A 23,731-nucleotide genomic window follows, 5' to 3' on the forward strand; every position below is an offset into this window, starting at 1 on the left:
TAAAACAATAACCATTTTACATGCTCAGAGTTTCATAGATGACAGTGTGGGCAGAGCTCCGCTGGGCAGTTTGTCCTGATTATACATGTCGTACTGGCTAGGATCATTCATTCTACTGTGCTCAGCTGACAGCTGGGCTGGTGTGGTAATTTCAACAAGGTTTCATGTCTGGCTCCTCAGGTCTGCTTTATGGGGCTGCTCTTCCACATGTCTAGCTTGGGCTTTCTTATGGCATCATGGTCTCGGGGTAGTCTTACGAAACAAATGTCTTCGAAGAGGGAATGTTCCAAGTGATAAAGAAAGAAGCTGCAGATCTCCAAAGGCCCAGTCTTGGAAGTTACGTAGCATGACTTTCACCTCATTTCATTGTTCAGAACAAGTCATAAGGCCGGCCTAGACCAAAACGGTTGGAAAGAGACTCTTTTGATGGGGCGGTCACAAGGTCACACAGCAAAAGAGGATGGGAGATGTTATTGGGGCCATCTCTGGACACACAATCAATCACAATCATGTGTTGGTGGATCAGGTGATGACAGCCTAATCCCTCCACAGTAAAGTTCTCATCACACTTTCATCTAATGCTTTTCTCCATTGATGACTTGTGCTTGAGTCAGATCATTCATTTTATGCTGTAAAATGGCTACATTCTAATTCAGTCAAATTTTCCACATTTTTTTGCAAAGAATTTTCCTTTATCAACTAGGGGTACTACATTTGTACACAAAACAAGCAGGATAAATGTTTAATTCTTTTCCTTTAGTTGCCAGTGTTTAGACAAAGGACTTGATGTCCTAGTTACCTGGAATAGTTGACAACAAATTATTTTGTTTCATTTTGTATATGTGAGTACATTGTTTTGTTTTGATGTTTTTTGACTCCCTCACACTTTAAGTATCATTGAAAGTTCACTTTTTCATATTTCATGTATTTCAATTAATTAGTCATCATTTTGTGATGCTCAAATTGCTCAAACTTTTGTCAGTAGTACCCATTCAGTTTGTTTAAAGCTTCCTTCTTTTCTGATGCAGCAGATGTCCTACCTCATTTGTATGTTTTCTGTCCCGAAACTGGTTCCTTTCAATGGGAAATAGTATTATGAGACCACCATCAAGGCACAATGGATGGATAGTCATTGAATCAGCGTTGCCTTTACTTTTAGGCAGAACTAACTAGTACTTTTTTTAATGAAATATATTTGACATTTAACATTGTGTAAATTTAAGGTATACAGTGCTTTACTTTAATACACATATATTGTAATGTGATTGCTGTTGTATCAATATTTATCAGATTACATAATTGTAGTACAATATTGTTCTCTATATTCATTCATTCATAGTGCATTAAATCACTATGACTTATTTACTACTCATTGCAACTTTGTACCCTTAAATATCATCAATTTTCCCCCAACCCCCATCCATAATCTTTTTAAATCATGAGTTAATACTGAAATTTTTTATTCACATTGCAGGAATTTTGCCTATCTCCTATGATTTAATATTTGTATTTTTTTTCTCTTATTCTGAAAATGTTGGCTGAAATCATACATTTGCTTTATACTACCAAATATGTAAAATAACCACAAAGTTATATTACTAGTATCACTACAAACAATAAAACTACTGAATGGAATTTAACACTGTGTTGCACATATATTTGTCCCCAGAAAATATTTTACTATGGATGCAAAGGTTAAATGATATCCTCTAAAGTTATTTAAAGTAATTCTTTTCTCTATGTGATTATGTCACCCAATAGATATAGAAAAGGTTCATTCATTTCAGAGTGTTTTGAAATTGTATATTTTTTGAATCTACAAGATACTGGCATAATTCAGAGAAGTCTCTTTCCATCTTGATCCCTCTGCCCTCGCCTTTAGGTCATGATTTGTATTTCTTTTTTGGTTTATCTCTCCAGTGTTGCTTTTTGAAAATATAAGCAAACAGGTAAATATATTTATATTGCTTTTCTTATGCAAAGGTTTGTGTTCTACATTTTGCTTTTTTCTCTTCATGTATTGAGATGTCTCTCATTTTTTTGGCGGGTGAGCAGTTGAGGGGAGGCATATATTAGATTGGTGCAAAACTAATTGTGGTTTAAAAAGGTTAAAAATATTTGCCAAAACCACAATTATTTTTGCACCAACCTAATAAAATTTCTTTGAGTGGATGTTCTATTGTTTATTAATGGAGACACCTGGGTTGTTTCCAATCTTTTTCTAATATTAGTATGTTGCAATGAATAATTTTGTGCAGATGCCTTATTGTACTTTTTGCAGTGTATCTATGGGATAGATTCCTAGAAGTGAGATTTCTTGATCAATGGGTAAAAATCATATATAATTTTTCTAGATATTGCCTAATTTTCCTTTCTAGAGGTTGTACTAGTTTACGTTTTCACCATGAACATATGAAAGGGCCTGTTTCCTCACAATCTCACCCAAAACTTATGTTAACAAACATAAGTTTTTTCCCAATTATGGCTAAGTGTACTCTTAATTTGCATTTCTTTCACCGTGGCACCATAAAGGAAGTTGATCATCTTTTCATGTGTTTAAGGGCCATTTTATTTTTTTATTTTTTTTGCCTGCTATTGTTTGCCCATGTTGCCAACAGATTATTCATCTTTTTCATCTCAAATTTTAGGAGCTCTTTATTATTAACGGTATTCGCTGTTTATGATACAAGTTTGCCAATATTTGTCTTGAATTTGTGTGTGGTTCGTTTTGCCCACATGAGTTTTGGAGATAGCACCTGATATTCTGAAGACATGCCATACTTACTGGGCCTCGTCAGGCCAAGCCCGCACACCAACAAGTTTCCCTGGAAAAGTCTGAGAAGCTGCTACTTAGACTCAGTGAAGCCACTTTAATTGATAATCAGACTCATCCCTGAGACACCTGGATCCCCATTTCATAAGCCAATCTCATCAGAAGTGTCTTGGCAGACAGAGGGCTAGGCCTGGTCTCTTTGCCTTCGATGCGATGGAAACATCTATCCTGAGAGAGCCCTCTTGTCAGGAAGCTGCTTCAGAGACCTTCTGACTGGGGCCCACTGAGGTGCCCCCACTCCTGCCAAGAGCTACTCATATCAAATGGGAGCAAGGCTGTGGTATCCAAGAAGAGAAACAGTATAGTCACATCACCAGGCATTTTTTCTGCCTGGGTCTGAGGGGACAGCCATGTTCTTCTGACTTAACGAGGGCTCAACTGGAGTGCATTTTGTTGATGGTGTTAGATTTCAGAAAAGTGGCTCACAGGGTCTTCATTATTTTATATGTCCGAATACACAATCAATTCAGCATGATAAATTTTTGGTGAATGACTTACTCTAAGGCCCCAATGACTAGTGGAAGTAGGGACCTAAGACAATGGACAGAAGGTGGTTGTCTTTTGTTTCCAAGGAAAACAAGATGGTGTTTCCATGTGATCTCAAGCACAAGGAGACTGAGAGGAATATCAAGTCATTTCACTCTAAGGTCACAGAAGGAAAAGTAAAGACAGCATTTGATAATGTCATAATCGTGTTGATTCCGCTCCTTATCACAATCCCACAGTTAAAAAACAATGATTATGTTGTAATGACTATGCATGGTGTATAAGATAGGTGCTAGATTTATCAGGGTGATCAATTCGTAAGGTATATAAATGTCTAATTACTCTGGTGTATACCTGAAATTAATACAATGCTGCATATTAACTGTAATTGAAAAATAATTTTTTAAAAGAATGATATTATAAGACATAGTTTTATATCGTTCTTTAATACTCACACAGCACTTTCACATTCCACGCTCACAACAAGCATATTAGTGTGAGGAAAGACATGTTTAAAGACCACATTGCAAAGACTAGAAAACTGAAGCTACACAGGGTACACAAGGGCACAACTAGTAAAGGGGGGAACCGTGACCACTTAAATCCAGACTGGAGCCAGCCTCCAGGGAGTGCCACCCGTGCATTCTCAAAATGTCCCACACTTAGACCAGCTGTTGCCATTTTAAAATTCTTAATTTTTGTACAGAGGGCCCTACGTTTCATTTTGCACAGGGCCCCACGAATTAGATAGCCAGACCCACGCAGACCCATGTTTTTATCTCCTAAGAATTAAAGTAGCAAGTCAAAACTTATTGAGACAAATTTTCTTGAACATTTTTTTGTTTCAAATAGGATTCATAGTTAAGGTTTTGTTTAAAGACCAGATTATTGAAAACCCTAACCCCCACCAGATGAAATTGTGGCTGATTTTAGGCCCCAGACTGGATTTAGCCCTCAGCTCTGAGCCTTGAACCGATAGGTACCTAGTGACCACTTTCGATAACATTCTTTGGTGCCTAAAACACCTAGGAAGTAGTTACTGTGTTATTTGAATTAAGCCAAATGCCTTTTTTTAAAAAAAAGCAATCAAACATAGTACAAAGATTTGTTTCTAAAAAAGGAAAAAAAAAAAACAACAATGTTTCTTTTCCTGGAATTTTATTATAGTGAATATTGATTCAAGATGTAAACCATGATGTAGTGCTCTAAAATTATTTATTTATTTATTTATTTATTTATTTATTTATCTATCTATCTATCTATCTATCTATCTATCTATTTATTTATTTATGGGTTTTTTTGCAGAGAGATGTATATGAAAAGCCTATTTGTGTTAGTGAGATTTAATCAGCAATCCCCATGTGAGCTGGGGGCGTCCTTGCCACTTTCAAAGATACCTGACATGATGTCATTCTAGGATCACAAAAGCCGTCTCCTTAAAATGTGTCTTTAATTTTTCTCCAAAAATGTGTATAGGTTGCTAACATTTGAAAATCCACAATGTAATTAATGTGAAGGATTTAGATGGCAAGGAAAAAAAAGAGAAAACGAGCAGTGATAGCTAAAGATAAAGCCCGACCAATGTATATTTGCTTATTCAAAAACATTTTATATGCAATCCCTTATATTCTGGGCCTCTTGTAAGCACTGGGATTCAAAGAAAAATAATATAAATATAAAACATTTTCTAGTAAATATAATTGCATGGATCCTAATGACTTATGGAACATATAAAATATCCATTTTTTTCTTTGCTATCATGGGCAATAAGCTAATAAATCCTTGTAAAAATTTTAAAAGAGAGAGAAATGCCTCTTAACATCCATTATTTGGAATAACGTGATGGCTAGTTTAGCCTGTTTCTCAAACAAGTCGATTAGAGAAGATCTTTGAGATAGCCAATTTGATTTATTATTCACTTGGGAATTAACAGAGAATAGATCTTGATATAAATTCCTCTGTAGGTTTTATTATATTGACATTTTGGTGGATAGATAATATATAGAACCCCTGGGTATATTACTACCAAGGATGCTATTGATTCTATCAGCAGCATTATCCTGCAATTTTCCCTCATAACTATTTATGCAACTCTCCGTGATTTGTAATTCAGTGTAATCATTTTCTACAGCGGCTCCGATTTTCTTTCCGTGGGGTAACCAGGCTATGTACTGGAACAAGGCTTGATTTTAAGCCCAAAGCTTTGGGGTTTAGTTTTAGGATAATGGAGAGGAGATCAAAGAAGTTTTAGAGTTGGAATTAATTGTTAAGGATGAGAAGGAAACATTAGTCTTTTATTTTATTAGTTTTGTGAGGTGGATCAGAGATAAGCAGTGGCAAAGTAGGAGAACACAGATAAAATCAGAGGCGTTTCCATAAGGGTAGCATGAGAGGAAATTAGCAGGAACCTGATGCTTGAACAAAGTTGCCTCTACTTTTCCTTGATCTCGGTCCCTGCTGGCTCCTCTGGTTCCTGCTTCTGAGCACTTTGCAGGCAAGAGCAGGGTGATGGTGGCCTGGAGCAAGGTCAGGGGACAGGGACTGGTTTTTCCTTATTTAGTTGAAGGACGGCAACATCAAGGTAATTATACAAAACATGCTCATTTACTTTTCTCCATCCCCCGTGAGGAAGAAACAAACAGAAGTGGACATAGAGGGATATCGAAAACCCCAGCGTCCAGGTGCATCAGAATCAAAACAGTGTGTTCACAACCCGAGGCCTTCTTAAGGAAGCTCTGGGGAACTGGAAATGAACACTTTGATGGGGGCTGCTCAATTGAGGATCACGAAAATCCAGGAACTGTAGCTCAGAATATTGCTGGAACTTCGTCTCCAAGCTCAGTCACAGAATCATGAGTCAGTATACTTAATGCAGTCAAATGAGGTGACCTTGTTTTCCTACAGCTTGAAATTGTCCAACAGCGGTAGCTCCTCCCCCACAACCTTGGGCCAGCCCCAGTTCATGTATGAGAAGTGACCTCAGCCAGGGCTCTCATATGCCTGGCCATTTTATATCGTGCCTCCATGGACAGACTTTGTGGCACAGTCTCGTGGGTGATGTTATTTTACTTCCCCTCCACATTCCTGCTAGAACAGAGAGGCAAGATCCCCTTAGCGTGTGCTTTCTTAATCTAGGAAATTCAAGGATCCTCTTGCCTTGTAATACACAAGCTGTCTCATTCATAAAGTCTTGTCCTGGAAAATGCTTCATTCATTCCTGCGGTAGACCCACAGTTGGGAAAGCAAGGGCATTCAAAACCTTGGGAGCTGGAAGACAATGGTGGAGTGCTTGGCAGCAGCTTCCCGGCTGCTTTAGCAACATTCTTGGACGCCAGGGAGAGGATAAAACGCTGCAGCTCTTTACTTGTCTCTAGAGCAAAAGAGTCTTTTGCCTACAGTATAGATGCCAAATCCTCAGGACCTGAGCAAGGAAGTTACGTGCCTCGCCGTGGACTGGCATGAAGTCGTGTACTCCAAGACAGCAAGGCATTTTGCTTGAAAGCATTTGTTGTTGAAAGAGAAACCGAGAACTGTGGGATTTTGTTGTCATTCAGGGCTGAGCTGGTTTCCTCTCCCACTGAACATTACACAGAATGCCCACCATGCACTCCCAGGCCGGGCCACTGAGCCAGGCTGGCCTTCTCTGTCACCAAAGGCACAAGCTTCCGTTTGAGAATCTAATCACAGGCAACTTAAATCTTCCCACCGTTACTCACATCAGTAATTGCAAAATAATAAACACGACAAAATTCAGATTAATAGGGCATCCGGTGTAACTCCTTTTGCGGAGAGAGCCCTCTGGAATCCCAAGCATAATAGGTCTGTGTTTATTTCTCCACCAGCAGCATAATGTGACTGATTTACAAGAGTTTAACTCAAGTGTTAATCTGACAGTGACGAAGAGCTCCTCGCTGGCACAGTCACTTACACTATCATATTAGTTGCCTCCTCTATTAAAGCAGTGTGGTCGATAATTGCAATGCTTTTATGTCTAGTGGTTCTGACAAGCCTCTCTTCAAGTCACATATGGGCGGTCTAGCTCTCCGCTCAGCCCAACAGTGGCAAATAATTTAAACTGAGAAAAGTATTGTTCTCCACGTATTGTGGAACAAGGGCAGTTCAAGGAAAGTGAGACTGTGCATGGCTACCTGCTGGCGTGTAGTAAAATAAGATGGACATGATACCAGGCTGGGAGTACAATTAAATCTATTTTGCACCAATGTGTTGCTGGACAGATGAGTTTCCACATGGCAGAGCTTTATGATCTTTAAGGTAGACTGAACTAATAGATTGGTGTGGAGCGCACTGAAGTTACCAAGGATGAGAAAGCAGGCAGTAGTACATTTGAACTGCAGGTTTCTCATATGCTCTGCGTCATGCTGAGTTTTTATAGCTCCTGGCTTTCAAAAAGCCCGTTTCAAAGAGGTTTGCGCTAGACTGGGCACGCAGTTTTGCTCTGCAGATATTGTCGCTACCGATTTAGTGGAATGCAATTAGGAAGCCTAAATTAAGTGGTAATGGAGAACCAGCTCTTGAAACTGGGGTTTCCACGGCAACCACTGCTTACAATACAGCCTTCAGTTAGTTTTCCCACTTTATCTGCAAAATGCACAATTGAGCTTTAAAACAGCTCAGCGCTGAAAAACGCACTGTAAACAACTGTTTGCAATGAGAGTTTTACATTCTCTTTAAATACAACAAACTATCACAGAAAATTCACTAGTCCCGCTAATAAAGCAAAATCTGAGTTGCCAATCAGTGAGTGATTTTTAAATTTATTATTCCTTTCCCATTTGGGGGTTTATTTTTAAGGGAAGATGTCACGAGTCATTAGGTCTCTTAACTTTGGTCATTCTTGCTCCATTTTCATCTCCCCTGACAATCTGTATATCCCAACACTCCCCTGCTCAAACGCATTTTCATGTCAGCAAACACAGAGCTAGTTGTTGTAAATAAATATGCAGTGTGCTCCTTTCCGAGTTTCTTTTCGTATTTTGATAACACTTTACAGATTTTTCTTATACATTCTCTTTGTATCATGTAGCCTGGCAAGCTTTCATATTTACTGACTTGTATGTATCCTTTCCCCAGATTACTACTCTTTGAGTCTCTTAAAGTTCATATTCCATTCCTTGATACATTCAATGGTTGACCAGCTAGGAACTTTCGTGCCAACATATGCAGCTAAGACAGAGTTCAAAGACAATATCAAAATTGGTGTAGTTTTAAGTACAGAGTTGTTTAAAAATAACCAGGGAGAATTTGTACTGTTATAAAATTCATTCTCTTTCATGGTAGGAAATCCAGATTTCAGTGTTACAGGGTCGTCACTTTTGTTTTGGTGCCTCAGGAATACACACACAATCACATACAGTTATATGTGTGTATGCATTTTTTCGGTAGAAAAAAAATCAAATTGGGTTCTGCAAAGAGAAGAGGTTGGAATCAAATTCGGGGTCTCCTAGCTATAATACTCCATCTAATTGCCAGTGCTAATAGGGTGAGCACTGGAACATGTCCAGACAGACTCGGGCAACTGGTGAAAACTCATGAACCCTCAGCCACACAGAAGGTAACGCTGCCCAGCAGTTCATTTTCTTTCAAGGTTGTCCTATTAGACGTGTGCTATTTTTACTGTGAGAACATGCAAAGACAGAGGGGCAAGAAGCATGTGGGTACCGTTACAGTACCTCCCACTTATGTGGCCTTTGGAGAGAAAACGAGGTTCTCGTGTCACTGGTCCTGTCTGAACCTCTATTTGATGTGTTTGCTGCAGAGTCAGTGTGCCAGGTGGGGAACACGTTTTCCCCAGTGAACCAGGGCCTTCATCAGTATGACCTGGCTACTTCAATTCTGATTCATTGCAATGTCTTCAGTTTTGACAAAACGCAGATTTCAGTGGTGCCGTTGCTCTGTGGAAAATTCTTTTTTTTTTTTTTTTCTCACCAGTCAGGGTTACTGTCAAAGTAGCTTCAACAATTTTCCCATTTTGAGAATATAAATCTTGAAGAAAACGAAAGGATCACAAAAAAATTAGGGCTATTTTAATAAGGCTCGGGGTATTTTTAAAAAGGTCTTTGTTGCTTATCTTGACACTATTGTAAACTCAACCAAAGCTTTACTGCAGCTCTTCATTATGAAAATAACATCTGGGAACTTAAATCTTTAAGAATTTAAACTTGTAGGAATTGCATGCATCCCGTAGTTCAGTAATCGATAAACCTGAGAGATATTATCCAATCGAATCCTGACTACTGAGGACACATGCTCTGTCTGTCCCGTGCTTTAAAATAAAATGTGAAGTCTGAATTTAAATCTTCTATGGGAAAAAGCCTGCAGTAGGAATGTGCTCATAACTTTTATTCAGCATCTTATTTCAACATTGCTGACATTCTCTCCAAAATACACAAGGGCACACTGAAATTATCCCACTCTAGCAATAATGTGCATATTAATAATGTATGCATTCCATTCCATTTGACCAATCTTTGGAGTTAGAAAACGTTCTTACACCAGAGAAAGTTCTAGTGTAAGGATATATCTTAGCATATTCTAAAACTAAAGTTTTTGAAAACTCAATTTTTAGGTTAAACATATGTTCAATGATTTGCCCTCTCCAGAGAGCAGATTTTAATTTGGCCATGGATAGTAGGGAGGATGCATCACAGAGGCCATGTGGGGTCAGAGCTAGGTCCTATGGCATTTTGCTGTGGAGATCTCCTCCTAATTGTACAAAGAAATCCACACACCAGGCGGTCAGAGTGCCAGGGACCACCAGGGACAGACTTCCACCAAGTGCCTACCTGTGCGTGCGTGCCCCACCTTCTCTTCACAGAACAGTGACCACTCCACTCAACTCCGATCCATTTCTGGCCTGGGCAAGCCCTGCCCTAAAAAGAAAGAAATGTATCATTTCCAGATTCTTATAAAGTTACAAGTATCCCCTTAACTCTTTCACTTTCCTTCTTTTTCTACTTCAACTTTAATTTCAGGTATCTTCTCTATAACAACACAGATGTCCCATTCTGGATAGAATAAAAAGAAAATTCACTTGGGGAATAAGGTACAAGTTTATTGCTTTATAGTGCATTTTAACAATTCAAAGTCAACCTGAATAATAGGAATATTATTAATCCATCTCCACTTTTCTACTTTGTCACAACTTAACATTTTGGTTTCAATTGTTGTTATTTGAATTATAGCAATGAATATTCCGTGTTTTATGATGAGGGCAGCACGTCTGAACGAACGTGTGCTGGGAAAGTTCTACTGGATCTTTGTGGTTTGTTTCTCTTTTGAGGATTAACTGTTAATACATGTTTCATCTTTTAATGAGTATAGTAAGTGTTGAATTTTTTTCTCAAGGAAGGTATGATTAAATTACTGTGTCAAATTATTGTATTTCATTCTGTCTCCAGTGGGGGGAGGGGGAGTTGGAAATGGATATGGGTGTGTTTTTTAAGCAATGTTAGTTTTAAACATTTATGGAGCCCGAAGTTTAAAGTGGATTAAAACGCTGTCTGCCATGAATTTTCAAAATTGAAATAAATATGGTCGGTAAAAGAAGATAATCTGTTATGATTCCACGGAAATGCCTTTGTAGTCCCTTTCTTTCAGGTGAAGTAAACATCTTTAAAGTAAGTACAATAAATATGTTCCTAAGCAGGGTGTATTGTAATTGTAATTAGTTCTTCCTCCTTTGCGAGGTGGCATGCATCAGATTATGTCTAATTACTCCCAAGCAGTTTGCCGGTTGCCTATTTTTGTGAAAAGTCTCACAATACATCTTTACAACCATAAAGACACTCATTTGCTTATATTGAGGCCTTTATGGGCCACTTGCCTTCTTTTTACTTGACAAGAAAAATGAAAGGTGAGCACCGTCACAGATCTGCCTTTAAACCCAGCAATCTATTTATACTAAGCAATCAAAGCCAATAGGCTGGCTGATGATACTCTCTAATAAATTTTTGCATTTATAGACTTTTACTTGCCTGGGTAGCTAGTAATGCTCCAGAAATTGACTATTTATGAGGTTCTTGTCACTATTTAAAATATCTAATTACTTTATCTCCACAGATTTGGATTTGGTTTGCTGGATGCAAAGTGACAAATGAAGGAAGCCCCCTAACTGAACAGACTGTCCCAGGACACAAGGTGGTATTGATAGCAAATCTGATCTGAATGAATTTCACCATATTCAATTTCAACGGAATTTCAGAGCTCAGAAACGAAGATTCAAGTGAGTTTTCTGCACTTCAAAAGTTTCTTTTACTAAAGTCTTTATGCCCTATAGAATGTTCTCTGAACATGTAGCTTTGCTTAAAACACATGGACATTTATAAATCTCTTTTCCATAGATATAACATATCCTATCGTTTTTATTTTGTTTAGCATATAATGGTGTGTGACTTGAAATTCTATCGATAATCTTTTGCTGAGTATACAAGTTAACACAACTAAAAACTAAATTAAAATCAAAACCAGAATGGTAGATCCAAAGGACTAATCTTCAAGAAAAAAATAAAAAATAAAAAAACCATAATCTTAGAATAATAATCTCATAGAAGTTACACATAACTCTGTGCATGCAGTTGTCTAATTTAACAGTTCTGGATATAAACAGATTAAACAGAGATATGTCTATTCATAACTAAATATTGTTTCAATATCTTTTAGTGCCTTTAGACAAGCCTTGTTGTTAGAACAGCATATGCTAAAAAAATAAAATAAAATAAAAAATTGGACACACCAATATTCTAAACTGATGGCCAGATAATAGGTACTTTGACTCTGAGTCATAACTTTGACATTGATTTATAAAGCTCGAACAATTTTGGGATGAGTCAAACAAATTGTGCTTCTGTCTTAATTAAAAATAGCTCCATTGATCTCTCAACCTGACCACACCTGCCTTTGGTGAAAATTTTGTTCTTGCTAAAACTACACAGACAAATTCCTTAAGTGACATCTCCTGAAATATCATGTCAGGCTAAGCCAGTTTTGTCCTTATGAAAATACCAAGTCTGTGCTAATCATGTATCCTCCTTGTTGCACTGTGTCATATACAGATGTACCGCTTCTCCAGAGCACAATTATTTATAAAACTGCAGTTTCTTTGCATATGATCAGCACTTTATAAGTATTCTCTGCATTTAATTTAAAGGAACTGAATTTAAAGAGTTTAATAATAATCACTGACATATTTTGCTATCTCATTATTTGCTAAAGTAACTGTCTCCCGACCATTCTGTAAGTCCTTTGAGAACAGGAATTCTGTCTTCTGTCTGATCACCAAAATCTAAAAGAGCACCTACGGTCATGGTGCTGGGGGGAAATTTGCAGAATGTACGCATGCGTGGAGGGCACGTACCACGTGCCCATTCAGTTCCTAGCCCAGTTCCTACCAGCAGTAGAATGGGATGTTTTTCATTATGCTAGACCATTGCATCAGGCAGATGAAACTATGATAAGTTGACAATGAATCACTTTAAGAGCCAAATATAACTTGGACAGCCCTATGGGAATAAATGTCATTTTTAAAGAACATGTTTAGCCTTTAGAAGCAAATCGGACAAGTTCAAATCTTCTCTCCAGCCCATTCTAACTCCATGATCCAGAGAAAGCTACTCACCCATGCAAGTCCTCTGTTCTCTCTTCTTAAGCAAAGAAAATAAAATTCTCTTCAGAGTTGAATGTGAACATTAAATAAGAATGAACATGGACAATGCTTGGAAGATTATAAGCTCTATCTATGGTTTAATTTTTTTCTCCTCTCCTGATTTTCAATGACTGTAATCCCTAATTTTTATACTTAGAAATCAAGACCCTTGGATTTCACCAAAATGGTTCATTTCTGTTTGTAATATTTTAAGTCTTTGTGTTTTTTTTTCAATTATTGGATTTAATTATTGCTTCAGGATTAATTATTTCAGGATTATTTTTTGTCCTTTATTTTTATCTCTTTTTTCTTGTGCTCTCATTTCCACAATGATACTTCCTAAATCTTAGCATCTGGTAATAACCTATAAATTTGGATAACTTTTAAGACACAAAATGGAACATAAAGATTTGCTTTGTTCATCACCCATCTTCACATCATTTAGAAGAATGGAATTTTGATTTTTGTATCATTTAACCTTTTTAAATACTTAACCTTTTTCCCATAGCTTTTTCTATGGAATCAGCCCCAACATCTGATTAATTGCCTATGAAAAGTATAAGTTACTAAAATTTTGTGTGTTTTTTTAGAAATATTTTAGGAGGGCAGGAATTTTGTCTCCCGAGCATCTAGAACAATGCCTGACACACAATAGGCACTCAATAAACGTGTGTTGAATGAAAGCTGAGCAGATATAAAAAGACATCTGATAACATTTTAAAAATTAAATGATGATTATCTGTTACTTCATCATGCAAAGTATATTTTCAGCATCTAAAAAACATAACTAAAACTTCAAACTCAAGTTCTGGAATTTCACAGAAAAGTTTTAAAAAGCCCAGTGTCAAGTCATATGGATATATTTAAAGCCCTTATATGACCATAACAATATGCTGGGGTAGAGCAATCATGATGTATCATCTGTTTAACTCCACACGTTACATAATAATAGCAAACTTCTATGAGCTCAGTGCATTATGAATGTTGCCTCTTTTAATCCACATCACAGTCCTGATTATTTCACAGTCCCATTGCACCGACGAGTAAACCAAGATGGAAAGATTCAGTAACTTGTCCAAGGAAAAAGTTGGCCATCCTTTGAAACCTGGCAGTCAGATTCCATGATCCATGTGATACACTGGGTGCCTCCCAGCCAAACAATAATAATAGTAATAAATGTCTCTGCTTGTTTCCTTCTCTTCATTGTATGAGACTACAATTGTGTAGACCACACCTATATGTTTTGTGTTAGTATTAGAATACTAACCTGTTCACAGCCTCTTCTGCCTCTCCTAAGCCCCCTCTCCCTCCGTCTTTGTTACCTTGATTATTCCACCAGCCTAAGACACCCTCAGCAACCTTCTTCTCTTCTAGGGCTGCCATCAACCACTGTCATACACCTCCCAACACCTGCCCCAAAGCACTTTCTCCTTTGTAACTCACCCCAATATTCACAGCTCCTCGTTGGAGGAACACTGCTATACTCTTTCTCCCATGTCTCTAAAATAATCATACTATTATTTACATTTGGCATGTTTTTTTTTTCTATTCACTTTCTTGAACTATTTTTTTTGCTTCTTTGGGGGGAATACAAAGCTTTAAAATTAATAAAATTCGTAATTTTTTGAGGAACCTCCACACCGCCTTCCATAACGGCTGCACCAGTCTGCATTCCCACCAACAGTGTATGAGGGTTCCTTTTTCTCCACAGCCTCTCCAACATTTGTTACTATTTGTCTTGTTGATGATAGCCATTCTGACTGGGGTGAGGTGATATCTCATTGTGGTTTTGATTTGCATTTCTCTGATGATTAGTGATGTTGAGCATTTTTTCATATGTCTATTTGCCATTTGTATGTCCTCTTTGGAGAAATGTCTCTTCAAGTCCTCTGCCCATTTTTCAATTGGGTTGTTTGTTTTTTTGGTGTTGAGTTGCATGAGTTCCTTGTATATTCTGGATACTAGCCCCTTATCGGAGACACTGTTTGCAAAAATCTTCTCCCATTCAGTTGGTGGCCTCTTTATTTTGTCAATGGTTTCTTTTGCTGTGCAGAAGCTTTTAAGTTTCATATAGTCCCATTCGTTTATTTTAGCTTTTACTTCCATTGCCTTTGGAGTCAAATTCATAAAATGCTCTTTGAACCCAAGATCCATAAGTTTAGTACCTATGTTTTCTTCTATGCAGTTTATTGTGTCAGGTCTTATTGCCATATGACCCAGCAATCCCTCTCCTGAGTATCTACCCAAAAAATCTGAAAACATTTAGAGATAAAGACACGTGTGCTCCAATGTTCATTGCAGCTTTGTTTAAGGTGGCCAAGACATGGAAACAACCAAAATGTCCTTCGATAGATGAATGGATGAAGAAGTTGTGGTATATATACACAATGGAATACTATTCGGCGGTAAGAAAATATGATATAGGAACATTTGTGACAACATGGATGGATCTTGAGAGTGTAATGCTGAGCGAAATAAGTCAGACAGAAAAAGCAGAGAAACATGTGATTTCACTGATATGTGGTATATAAACCAAAAACAACAAAAGAACAAGACAAACAAATGAGAAACAGAAACTCATAGACACAGATAATAGTTTAGTGGTTACCAGAGGGTAAGGGGGGTGGGGAGTGGGGGGTGGGAGATGAGGGTAAGGGGGATTGAATATATGGTGATGGAAGGAGAACTGACTCTGGGTGATGAACACACAATGGGATTTATAGATGATGTAATACAGAATTGTACATCTGAAATCTATGTAATTTTACTAACAATTGTCACCTCAATAAATTTAATTTAAAAAAATTAATAAAATTATGTTAGATTGCTTTGCTTTCTGAAACCTTGTCTGAAAATTGAAATCCTATTTAATGAGTTATCTAACCTATACCAACGCATTTCAGGAAATGAAATGCTATCCCCATTTTCCTAACTTTATTTCAAAGAAGACTCTGTATGACACATCAAGATGCTTATCCTCTGATTCCATTATGCAAACGTGACAAAGTAGGTTACCAAATAAGGTCTTCAGTGCTACACACAATGTTTTTGTCCTTTCACCCATCCACCCTTTCCCTTCAAAGAATTTCATCCTTCATATATTAATCCACACTTTTTCCAATACAGAAATTGCTTCCTTCAGATTTAAGCCATGACTACTCACAATCTATTTGTAACTTAGGCTTTTCAACAAGACAGTATGCTCATTGGAGACCAGGAAGCATCCTTCCTCTCCATTGCCACTTAGTAGCATCTAAACACTAGCAAAATCGGTAGGTAAAATTGTCAAGGAATTTTAACTATGCAGAAAGAGTTCTCTTCTGATTGCTTAGTGACTAGAAGAGATCATCAAAGATGATGTGGGCAATGTTTGCGCCTCTCTGAACCAGGAAAATGTGTTATCCCTGTTCTCCCTCAACTCATGCATTCAGTCTCCATTTACTGCTCTACGTGCCAGAAACTGTGCTGGGCACAGTTGACATGGGAAACCAGACACGTGCACACATAAGTAGGGTTCAAAGTAATAAGAATAATAGTCAGAGCAAATGTAAAATGTTATCGGAGCAGGGGTAAGAGAATGACACACACTGCTAATGAAACTCTGGAAAGGTTTTTTTGCAGGAATTCTTTTACATGACAGTTTTCCGGTTGACAGAGAGGTGGAGAGACATGACACCAAGAAAAAGTAGCATGCAAAAAGGGTTGGAGGGATAAATATCTGGAGTGTTCAGGGAAGAGCAAGAAGCTTGGTGTAGCTGAAAACATGTAAGTGTGGGAAATAAAAGGCAAATCAAACGCTTCTAAAGAGAGACACAGGTAAAGCATTTATTTGTTCAAGTAACAAATACTTCCTGAGCTAGGCCTGTAACAGATCTTTAGTAAGTGAGCAGACTTGACCCCAGCCCTCAGGGAACTTGCAGCCTCGTGGAGAAATCAGGCTTTAAAGAAATCATTGACCGCTGACCAGAGTTTGGTGTTCTGAATAGCATTTTCATGCCCTGTTATTTTAAGGCTTCATGGTGCAAGAAAAATAAAGCCTCGAATTTTCCAAATGAAAACAAAAAATTATCACAATCCTGCTTGCCAGATTTTTAGTGTTATATAGTTTTCAAAACATGGAATTTTCTTTGCCACTTGACATGATAGCAACAACAAAACCAATAAAATAGTAAGAAATTAGTGTAATGAAGAATTGTTTATCACCTAAATGAAGAAAGATGCAAGTTTACTGCATGGCTTTAAAAAGAGATACCATCACCCATCACCTTCAAGAATCCTAGCAGTACTAGTATTTTCACCCTAAATCTTGTGCCAGTTACTCTGTTGAGAGTTTTGCTTGTCCTCGCTCATTAATCCTCACCACAAACCTTTTAGTAGCTGCAATATTTCTCTTCGTGTTACAGATGAAGAAACTGAGAATTAGAGAGGAAAGAGAAATTCCCACATTTTTCAGCAAATATTAGATACTGGCTCTGAGCTAACATCAATTCCTGGGAACCAGAATACCGCTGTGGTCCACCAGTCAAGTGAAGAGTTAGAAAGATGAGGTGTGAGATCCATGAACTCATCCTGCGGTTGGCGCCTCCTTCCCAAGTGTGCAGCTGGAATAGATGTGCTTGGAAATTGAGCCATAGCTTCAGGAAGGGCCAAGTGGAAAACTTTGAAATTGTATTTCCATACCATATCTTCATACAAAATAGTAGACCAACAGCAATACCATACATCACAGGTGGAATCATTGATAAGGACCACCGTCAAAGACATAAAAGAGTCCAGAAAATTGACTCTTCTCAACCCCATTGAACTCAACCATTTAGTCTATGCAAAACGAAAAACGGGTCTTGAAAATTGCTGGATTTTCCAAAATTTAATCGGATGGTGATATTAAATGTCCTTGCTGTTCCTAAAGTAATCTCATAATTGAAGCAAATATTATTTTTAAACGTTTTAGGTAATCTCATTATTGAAGGAAAAAGACACAGATCCCGGTATCTGGTATACATCTTTCAATCTGACAAATTTTTTTCTTTCCCAATAATCATAATTCACTAGATGTAATTTACTTTCACTTGAAAGAAGTACACCACACCCTCTTATCTCAGGGTTATGTCAATTCTCTCATTCTGTCATAATTTATTCCTCAGAGACCTTGATCACCTCACATTGCATAAGGCAGAATGTTGGTAACAATTACCCTAAATCTCTTGGTGAGACACAGGAGTGCCAGAGTCAGAGATAAAAAGTCAAAGTCTTGCACCTACATCGAAAGTTCAGCAGTTGCAGTTGTCTGGGACATATCAGAAGAGCCTCTTCAAAGTGCAAGAAGATGTGCTGAGTCATGAACCCAACTAAGGAAGTATCCTCTTTGAACTTTGAAGGCAATATGTACTACATTCATTTGTGCTGTTTCTATCCAGTTACCAAATAAACCACAAGGGCACCACCTTTTAGGGAGACCCAGGAAAAGAGAACTCTCTCCAGATGGTACAGGTAGCTGCAGACATTTGGACCTTGAAATACTGCAGATTTAGCTGTGCTGAAGGTGTCTGAGGCAGGGCTGATACTGCACAGAGCCTAAGAGCAAAGTAACACTCTAAGCTCATAGGCTTTTGAAGCAAAGTTATGTTCCCAAGAGCATAATTATTCTCCTTGTGAGAATAATTGGATTACTTCTGGATCTGGGTAGACTGAATACCAGGGACAAGTAAAACCATGTGCCCTGAGTTGACCACCCATCACTTGGTGTTACCTGAGTCACCAAGCCACAAAGATGGATGCGCCCAGCACTCAGGCAGGTCAGGTTCAAGCATCACGGGGAGTTCTTTACAGATAGCCAGCCTGAAAAGAAAAAAGAACACTGCAGCCTGGGTTATAGACTGTTCTGCGGGATAATGCTGGTAACAGTCACGAGTGGGCTTTTCACCATTACAACAGCACACTCTGAAAGACAAGAGTAAAAGGAAACGCTATTTGGCAGAACTTCAAGCAGCACATCTGGGGTGTTGTTGTTGTTGTTGTTGTTGTTGTTTTACTTGTCTAGACAGAAAGATAGTCAGACATACACATCTATACTGATTCATAGGAGATAATTAATGGTTTAGCTATATGGTAAAAAAGTTTGGAAAAACTGAGACTGAAGGATCAGTGACAAGGACATTTGGAGAATGGCTATATGAGTGCATGTATTAGAATGGACTCAGTGGGCTATGGATGCTCATCTAAAGGTCTCCTTGTGGAAGAGGTTCTCAGTAAGCAGAGGGACAAGACGAGGACCTGCAGATGTCCATGAACCTCTTTCCTTAACTATCTCAATGCTGTCTCAACAGGCTCATGTATTAAGTAGCCGGAATGGCACAATGGAGGTGATATGTGGACTTCTCTCCTCTCAGACTGGTCTAGCTGGCCTCATCACTCAAAGTCCAGCCAGACACCAGGCGTCAGATTAGTTATAATTAGATGCCTTCCAAAATGGCAGGGGCCTTAATGTCTTCTCTGGCATCGAAACATGTGGATATACACGTTTCCTTTGCTGCTTGTGCCAACAACTGCCCAGGACTTATTGAATGCAATATTCACGAGAACCCAGCATCGTGTTCTGATTAAGGATCTGACTTTATAGTGAAGAAAGCGTGACAATGAAATGCCACTAAGAATTTACTAAGTTTAGTGTGCCCTACATCCTCAGAAGCAGCTGACCTTAAAGAATACCAGAAGGGCCTACAGAAGCCTCAGCCGTGGCACCAGGTGGGAAATGACCACCTGGAAAAGTTAAGGTACTTTCCTCTGATTGCACTATATGCTCTGAACCAGCAACCAACATATGGTCCTGTTTCTTTCTTGCTGGAAAACATTGGTCCAGCATGCAAGGGAAGGAAGCAAGGTGGGAATTCTCACATTTCCACTTAACCATTCACCCACAAACTGTGTCTGCTTCCTGTGCCTGCAAGCTTGGGCTTTCTTTTTTCAAAGGCCCTAGGAGCTAGGAAAAAATGCTTCCAGAAGACAATGCAGCAATGGTTCGATGATGTGTAACTTGAAACTGTTGCCTCTCCACAACTCGAGACACCTGACGAGGTATCCTTTTGGCGGTGTGGGTTTTAGTGGAGGCAGTTAGGATTTACCACGATAGCTTTTGGATTCATCAACTCCCTGCCATAGCACTGGCTGCTTTCTTAATCATGGTCCAGGTAACGGAATTCTGGGGCTTACTGGAATCCTTACAGGCTCAGCTTGGGGACAGATCCTCCAGCCCTTCAAGAATTGTAAACACCAAATAACTGGTAACGAATTACTTCCTGTTTAAGTGAGCTAGATAGGTTTCCCTGTTTGCAACAGATCAATAACCGATCAAGTGGTGGAAGTGCATTATGGTAACATGTATCCCAAATCCCTTAAAATGTGTGTGTTCTTTAACACAGAATTATATTTTGGGGATTTCTCCCCAAAGAATAAATGGGCAAGTGTACAAAAGTTCATATGCAGAAATGTATCTTTTTCTAATCCAGAAAAATTGAAGTTCACCTCGATCTCTAACAAATGACAATTGATAATGAACAAAAGCCATCTATAGAATCAAAATCCAACCTGAAATTTCAGAGTGATATTCTATTTCTCAACAGAGAAGAAAAGCCTCATAGAATTTAGAGTGAATTTGTGTTTCTCAAAGGAAACGCAATCCATGAAGATATGTAGTGTAGTATGTAACTTTCTATAGGTGGTTATTCTTCTGTCTTGTACTTAGAGAACAGGCGAAGGAATGAGGAATAGCAGGCAAGACCCTAAAATGTTTTGTATATAATTTGCAATATTCCCAAGTAAAAAGTAAAATATGCATTTTTTACAATTTAAATTCTACCAACTAAAGTCATGATGCACATTTTAATCATTATTTTCCAACCATTTATTGAGTGTCCACTATATGCAATGCATGCCAAGAAGACCAAGATGAAAAAGACACAGGCCAACGTGAAAGAAGCATTTGGTAGAATAGGAGGGTCTGAATTTAATGGTTAAATTTCAAAATTTGCTCCCAATTGCACTGGTTGTCTGGCTCTCACCCTGTCTTCCCTTCCGACATGTTATAAGGGAGGCATCAGTTATATTAGAAGGTTGTCACAGTTCAACTCTAATGTATGACGGTGTCTTAAATTATTTTTCTTCTGCTACATTTGAGATCCAGATGTGATGTGATGTCATGTAAGAACTTTAAAATGTTTTCCTGATCTTTATTCTTTCCCTATAGCTCAGGATGTTATTAACATACTTCTACACACACCGCATTTTATCTAACTTCAAAAATTGGCATCCTTAGTGCAGAGTAAATGCTGGTGCAATTTTCAGCATATCCCCAGTCACTGTGCCCAAGGCCCAAGCAAGTTCATTTCAGTTGATTGATGTCTCCAGTGTTGTATTCCATAGCACACATTCTCCATTTCTTGCCATGCCTGAAGGTGAGCCGAAAAACACTGAAGCCCACCTGTGCACATGATGGAGTGGAAGACCAGTATAAATAATCCTTTCTTTATCCAATAACCATGTTCAGGTATTAAAAACTTCTTGGACAGAATTTCCTTAGTCATTGGTTCACAAATGTTTACATAATTAAGACAAAAAGAATGTCATCGACTGTGTATTTGAATTTTTCAAAAATCAACACTCAATGGTTGGGATGTATTGGGAAAGTTGCAGGTGCCACCCTCTACATACTCCCTTCATGAATTTGGGTGCTACACTTAAGAAAAGTATTTCCTCTACATTCATAGTAGCTCCATTTTTAAGGCCACCAGTCAGTATCTATTTTTCATATAGCCTGAGTTCTTCCATGTCCAAGACATGATCCCTTTGCTCAAAGACACTCAAGCAGAGTGGGAGGAGGGAGACACAGATACAAACACTGTGTACAACTACTAATTCTAAGATAGGGGAGCTCAATACAGATGAGGCACAAAGATAGAGATGGAGAGATGGGGAGAGAGATTGAGAAATCAATAGGGATTGGAGAGAAAGGGAACTGAAGGATAGATAAGATATAGACAGACACAAAGAGGAAGAAAGATGTCCCCAATAGAAGCGGCAATAATGTCAGAGAGAACCCTGAGCTGAGTGTGATGCAGGGAACAGGAAAACAACATTGAAAACGTTCTTCAAAACATTTATCATCTAAGTTCATTACACAAACACAGCCAGTGTGCTATAATTATGCCTGTGTTCTGTGTTTTACATTTGTCCTAATTAATCCTCAGTACAGCACTTGGAAGTTGGCATTATTGCAAGAGGAAGAAACTGAGGCTCAGGGATATTAAGCACTTTGGCCAAGGTCAATAATGTGCTTAAGTTAGAACCCAAATACAGATTGGTCCAGCTCCAAATCCTATGCTCTCTTCGCCTCCCCACTTTGCCTCTCCAGTGGCAGCCTAACTTTCCATGTAAAATCCAAGTGCAGGAGGAATCCTTGGCTGTTTTAGCCGAAACTGGATCCAACCTAATTTCAAAAATGGTTCAGGTCTGCACAAATGAGGGACCCTGCCCACCGCCCAAGTTGTCCGAGGGCAAACCTTGCTGGAAACACACCTGCTGATCAGGTGGTTGATTGGTTTCTAGGCCTGGGCTTGTCCTCTGGGGGCTCACTGGAGAAGCAGGGCCACAGTGGACCTGCTTCAGCCTTCAGGGACACCTCCCTTCAGCCTTCTATGCTGCAAGAGTAGCATCACTCTTACTGCATCCCCTGGGCACTTAAGGAAGCAGAGGAACTCATTAATTATCCTTATTATAGTTGATACTGTCATGGGAGTGCTGGGCACCCAGCCACCCCTTTGAAAAATAATGCTGACATTTGCTTAGGAACTCCGTGGATCAGAGGGTGCTGTCTGTCTCCATGTGGGCATCAGGAGGGAAACTATTATTGCATAGAGGAGATACAGGCACGTTTAGTCATTCTATCATTCACCCTCGAAAGTGAGCTCTAGTCCCCAACCTAAAAATCAGCGAAATAAGAGAGCCTAAGATAGATTGATGAGCTTTTTGCTTTTAGCTAGTGTCACCATCTGACTTATCCAATCCTGGACACTTCTAAGAGTGAAAGGGGGTGTTGCTAATAAGTACATTGCAACAATAGGTATAAAATAATCTTCATTCCACTTCTCAAAGTCTCTGCAAAAACTGGATTTTAAAAATTGTACTACTTGTCCTAGTTACTGCTATTAAGTGCATTACATGTGACCTAAAAGAAGAGGTAAGATTTGGATAAAGGAAAGGGAGATAAGATGATAGTTCAGTCCAGAGATGCAACCACGCTAAAGTTATAGTCCATGTATAAGGATGTGTGATATGTTGAAACAGTAGTAACACTAACATGCTAGGGACTCTTATAAACACAGAATAATCAATAATATCATACAAAGAAGTATAATTTTGCCCACATTCCTTTACATAGAGAATCTATTTTCATATGACAAAGCAGGTGCTATACTTTTGAGTTTTTGTTTTTTAAAAATAATTCAGCAGTAGGGTTCTGACTGTATCAATGAGCTATCACTGCATAACAAACAGTCCCCAAATTTAGTAGCTTCAAACACAAATGTTTATTATCCCACAGTTTCTAACGGTCAGGAGTTCAGGAGTGACTCAGCTGGGAGGTTCCAGTTTACCACCTCTCATACGGTGGCAGATGCTACAAAAGCTGGGGCTGCAGCAATCTGAAGGCTTGACTGGGGCTGAAGGACCTTGGTCCTTGCTCACTCTTGTGGCTGTTG

The 23,731-nt window shown here is 38.6% G+C and overlaps 1 long non-coding RNA gene across 10 annotated transcripts in view; it reads right to left on the reverse strand.

Annotated features, from left to right (window-relative positions):
• Positions 1-3,746: 3,746 nt before the first annotated feature.
• Positions 3,747-23,731, reverse strand: part of LOC109458236 (uncharacterized) — a 99,103-nt gene continuing 79,118 nt past the window's right edge. For 9 of the 10 annotated variants that reach the window (XR_012496437.1, XR_012496433.1, XR_012496436.1 and 6 more), the window contains 2 exons: positions 10,123-10,209; positions 3,747-9,322 (listed from right to left, as the gene is read on the reverse strand). This is a non-coding gene — a long non-coding RNA (uncharacterized LOC109458236). The remainder of the gene's footprint in view (positions 9,323-10,122; positions 10,210-23,731) is intronic. The other variant, XR_012496441.1, reaches the window with a different exon arrangement.

The sequence above is a fragment of the Rhinolophus sinicus genome, linkage group LG05, assembly GCF_036562045.2.
Source record: "Rhinolophus sinicus isolate RSC01 linkage group LG05, ASM3656204v1, whole genome shotgun sequence".
Taxonomy (NCBI): domain Eukaryota; kingdom Metazoa; phylum Chordata; class Mammalia; order Chiroptera; family Rhinolophidae; genus Rhinolophus; species Rhinolophus sinicus.